This window comes from Propithecus coquereli, unplaced genomic scaffold (genome assembly GCF_000956105.1).
Source record: "Propithecus coquereli isolate 6110/MARCELLA unplaced genomic scaffold, Pcoq_1.0 Scaffold117, whole genome shotgun sequence".
NCBI lineage: Eukaryota > Metazoa > Chordata > Mammalia > Primates > Indriidae > Propithecus > Propithecus coquereli.
Genome location: NW_012135747.1, coordinates 2,085,994 through 2,091,599, shown reverse-complemented (window position 1 = coordinate 2,091,599; position 5,606 = coordinate 2,085,994). Strand labels below are relative to the sequence as shown.

The window sequence follows — 5,606 nt, the reverse complement described above, 5'->3', positions numbered from 1 at the left end:
ATGGTGGTGCATGCCTGTAGTCCCAGCTACTCAGGAGGCTGAGGCAGTAGGATCACTTGAGCCCAGGAGTTTGAGGTTGCTGTGAGCTAGGCTGAAGCCACGGCACTCTAGCCTGGGCAACAGAGTGAGACTCTGTCTCAAAAAAAAAGGAACCGAAGTGTCCATCGGCCAATAAACAGATAAATAAAATGTGGCATACCCACACAATACGATATTATTCAGCCATAAAATGGAATTCTGGCATATGCTACAACATGGATGAACCTTGAGGACATTATTCTAAGGGAAATAAGCCAGTCACAAAAAGACAAATACTGTATGATTACCCTTATATGAGGTACCTGTAGTAGTCGAAATCATAGAAACAGAAAGTAGAATGGGTGCTGCTAGCGGCCAGAGGAGGGAAAAATAGGGATTTGTATTTTAATGGGTATAGAGTTTTAATTTGGGAAGATGAAAAGAGTTCTGGAGACGGATGGGGTGATGGTCATACAACAATGTGAATGTATAATACTTAATGCCACTGTACTCTTAAAAATGGCTAAGATAGTAATTTTTATTTTATATGTGTTTTACCAAACTAAAAAAAAAAAAACCATCCAAACAATAGTGACATGATATTGCATTTCAGATTATTTGCTCCAATTCATACCATGTCAGCTCTAATTGGAGGGGTCCAGTTATGCCTTTGGGATAAAAAAGAAACTGTAGGAGATGTTGCTCCTGAAAGCAAGCAATGGAAAGTAGAAATGTAAAAAAGGAAAACACATGATATGGACAGAAAGGTAATCTCAGCCTCACAACATCAAAGGACTAGCTAGAGGAACCTTAACTTGTTGCATCACAAATCAGCAGAAATAAAAAAAATTACGTTATAACAATACTAAGACATTATTTGCCATTTTAGTTTCATTCTCTCAAGCATCACAGTGGAGTTTTCTGAAGCTACATGACAAAAAATATAGTAAGACATTGAATGCAGAAGCAGACATGAGAAAATAGCAATCTTGTATTAAGGCCAACATTTTAAAAATTTGCAAAAATGTAAAAAATGCCACTCATCTTGTTACATTTTTCCCTCAAAATAGGTATTTTTCATTAAAATGTTATTTATGTTAACATGGATGGGTCGTTATTTTTAAATAAATAAACATTTTTCATTTTAAATGAGTTAATAAACATTTTTTCAGTTTTTATTTCTAATATGATAATTATCTATAGATGTAAGCCACATAAACAAAGGCTCTTTACAGTCCTTAATAATTTTTTAGTGCAAAGGGATCCTAAGACCAGAAAATTTTCAGAACTACTATAGACTTACCTTCACGGGATGGTTCTTCCAGTTCCTTCCTTATATTAACGCTTCCCAATCTTAATAACTGTGCTGTGTGTTAAACAGCGTATCAGTTTGTGTGTCAGATCACACCTAACTCCATACTAAGCAGACATATGACTTCGGGAAATTCACTGTTAATGGAGCCTGTTTTCTCCTCTGTAAGGTGGAGGTAATATTAATAATTACCTCACAGAGTTAGAGGATTAAATGAAACAATATATGTAAAGTACTTAGCTTATGCTAAGAACTCATTAAGATATGAAGATGATGACGATAAGAAGGAATACTATATAGTGCTGACTATAGGCCAGGCACCAATCTAGATGCTTTCACATGAATAAATGCCTTCAACTCTCCTTATAACTCTGTGACAGAGGTACTATTATTGTCATCTCCATTTTATAGCTGAGGAAACTGAAGCCCAGAAGTTAGGTTACTTCCAAAGGACACAGAGCTCTAGCTCTGGAACCCAAGTTCTTAACCCCTATACTTCCTTCTATACTGTTACAACAATCTACCTGACATTATTCTCTCCCTGCAGGCGTGAGTTCACTTGAGTATTGACATAGCCTCCAACAATCTGCAAACTTCTTTCAAAAGATACAATTTGGCCTGGCGCGGTGGCTCACGCCTGTAATCCTAGCACTCTGGGAGGCCGCGGCGGGTGGGTTGTTTGAGCTCAGGAGTTCGAGACCAGCCTGAGCAAGAGCGAGACCCCGTCTCTACCAAAAATAGAAAGAAATTAATTGGACAGCTAAAAATATATAGAAAAAATTAGCCGGGCATGGTGGCACATGCCTGTAGTCCCAGCTATTCGGGAGGCTGAGGCAGGAGGATCGCTTGAGCCCAGGAGTTTGAGGTTGCTGCGAGCGAGGCTGATGCCACGGCACTCTAGCCAGGGCAACAGAGTGAGACTCTGTCTCAAAAAAAAAAAAAAAGATATAATTTTTCTCACATGCTGAAGGTAGCAAAACAGCACATTCATCAAATATGAGACTCCAGGATACTACATATTTACCATATAATAACTGTGCAATATTTCTAATACCAAATTTAATAAGCTCCTACTTTCTTAGGTTTCTACTACCTCTAGCTTACCAAGACTAAGAGAGCAGAGCTGTGTTAGCCCTTTGAGAGAGTCAGTTCAGCAGAGAAGACAAAATCAGCAACCCTAGAGCACTGCCAAAATTGTCTTGAGCACAATAGCAACCTCAGGTTGAAAGAGAAGCTGAAATTCCTTAAGCCAGGAAGCAACTACTAATACCAAAGTATCCCAAAAGATCCAGAGAAACACATATTCAGACTACCCAAGGTGAATGTTATCCTTGCAAAAGGCTGTTTGAAATCACAAAGCTTCCAGTTGATTAAAGATGACATAGGTGAGAACGTGGCGCAACAAGGACTCGTATACTGCCAACAAAAATGTAAACTGGGACAATGTCTATAAAGAACAATTTGGCAATATGTATCAAAATTTTGAATGTACCCAGACTGGATCCTGTACTAAAGGAAAAAAATTCTATAAAGGACATTATTGGCCAGGCATGATGGGTCATGCTTGTAATCCCAATGCTTGGGAGGCCGAGGTGGGAGGATCACTTGAGGCCAGGAGTTTGAGACCAACCTGGGCAACATAGTCTCCATCTCTACAAAAATGTTAAAAATTAGCTGTGATGCTGGCATGCACCTTTAGCCCCAGCTACTTGGGCGGCTGAGGTAGAAGGATTGCTTGAGGCCAGGAGTTCAAGGCTGCAGTATATTATGATCACACCACTTCACTCCTGCCTGAGTGACAGAGTAAGACCCTGCCTCTTAAAAAAAAAAAAGAAAAAAAGAAAGAAAAAAACAGGACATTATTAGACAACTGACAAAACTGAAATTTGAAAAGCAGTAGTTCAAATAAAAGTATTGTATCAATGTTATATGTGGTTACATAAGAGAAAAATCTTACTCTGAGGAATTACATACTTATGTACTTAGAGAGGTAAAAGACCATGATAATTTATTCTCATACGATTTAGAAAAAAGTCTATGGTAGGGGGGAGGAGAGAGAACACTAATGAAAAGGCTGATCAGATCTGGATAAAGAGTATATGGATGTTCTTTGTACCACTCTTGTAACTTTTCTCTATAAAATTATTTCCAAATAAAAAGATTTTATGAAATGTTTAAATGCATATACCCTCTGAGCCAGCAATTCCACCTCTAGGTACTGAACCCAGAGGTATGCTAGAACTGCTACAAGATGAAAGATGTACAAAGGTATTTATTATAGCATTTTTTATAAAAGCAAAGATTTAAATGTCATGGGACTGCTTAAATTATGGTACAGCCATACAGTGAAACACCATGCCACTATTAATTAAAAATGAGACAGCTCAATCAGTAGAAATGTGGAATAATCTCCAAGATTTAATGTTTAAGAGCACAATGATATGTATGGTATGCACAGTATCACACATAAATCCTTGATGTCTCCATGGATGAAATACAAGAAACTGGAAAAAGTGGCTGCCTCTAGGGTAAGGAACTGACTAGAGGAATGGGGTAGAAGGGACTTACTTTTTACTATATACCCTCTTATACTGTTACAATAACATATGGTATATATAAATGTATAAGCTATTTAGAAATAATAACTTTTTAAAAAACCTGTGCAATTGGGTAATCTTTTCCCTAAATTACTTTCTCCAACCATACAGGAACCTTCCTTCATCGTTAAGATCTGCTTAGGTACCTTTTTCTGGTTTCTTAGTAAAACCAGTGTTTTACTTTTTACAGACCAGGACTCCCAAGGAATCCAAAAGTTTCCAAAACAGTCCATCCTGGTAAATGCCTTCTGCATTTAAAGTCTCCCTTGTCAATTTTAGCCAAGTCTCAGCAAATGACATGTAACAGCCTAGACTTTCCCGAGATTATTAAGGTACTTAAGGTAGGATTTTCGAGCCCAGTCTTTTATCCATATAATGAGCAGGAACAGATCTTTCTCTGTACCAAGAGAGAAGAGTCTATGAGAGAGGATAGAAAAGAACTCTGGAACTGTTGTCCTAGGATTTGGGAATTTCGAAAAAGCATTCTCTTAAATAGGACTGGCATTACTTGGGATGGGAAAAATTAAAAGGGAATTAACATTTTCATAATTATGGAACACATCATGTTTTCCCTTAATGACTTAGGATATCATGACAAATAACAATGACATAATTCAGTGAGACCCAGTGACTGCTAAGAATGAATCCCCCAAAATTGTGACCTTCACAGTTCTTGAATTTTTAAATAGCTTCCTCTCTCCTATCCTGCAAAGAAGACATCAGCGCTTATCTTATATGATCATGAAGGTGTCTCTCTATAGCAGCCCCCTCATTCCCTGCTGCATCTTGGAAACCAGATAACTAGGACTGTTAGAAATTAGTGAAAAATAGTAACAGATGTTGAGGGCATGAGAGACACTCCATTATGTAAAGTACATAAGGTTTAATACATGGATTTCATAAAACTAAGTCTCTCTGCTCAGAAACCTTGTTTTCTTTCATCTTTTTTCCAAGCTGGGCTCTACACTAAACAGGTTGGGACCTGGACCTCAACATCTGTGGTGGTTTAAAATATGTCAACAAGGAATGAGGGAGTAGACGCTGGATCAAAAGATACAAAATTTCAATTAGATAGGAGGAATAAGTTCAAGAGATCTCTTGTACAACACGGTGACTATAGTCAAAAACAATGTTATTATATTTTGAAAATTGCTAAGAGTAGATTTTAATTAAGTGTTCTAACCACAAAAAATAAGTATGTGAGGTAATATAAGTTAATTAGCTTAACTGAGCCATTCCAGTACATGCATATTTCAAAACACCATGTTGTACATGATAAATATATACAATTGTTATATTATTTTAAAAATTAAGTAAATAAAATCCTAACACACCTGTATAACTGGTATATCTGATACACATTTCCCCTACATTTTTGAATGCTGCATTAGTTTTCTATTGCTGAATAACAAATTACCAGAAATTTAGTGATGTAAAACAAGTTGCATTTATTATTTCAAATTTTACGTGGGTCAGAAATTGGGGGATGCCTTAGTTTGGTCCTTTGAGTCAGGGTCTTTCACAGGCTACAATCGAGGTGCTAGACAGGGCTTGGATCTCACTTGAAGGTTTAACTGGGGAAGCATTCACTTCTAATCTCATGTGGTTTGTGGCAAAGTTTCAGTCCCTCAGTGTTGTTGAATTGAGAGCCTCAATTCCTAATGGTGAGTGGAGGTCAC

The 5,606-nt window shown here is 37.3% G+C and overlaps 1 protein-coding gene across 1 annotated transcript in view; it reads right to left on the bottom strand.

Annotated features, from left to right (window-relative positions):
• Positions 1–5,606, bottom strand: part of DNA2 (DNA replication helicase/nuclease 2) — an 88,610-nt gene that overhangs the window by 71,096 nt on the left and 11,908 nt on the right. The window lies entirely within an intron of this gene.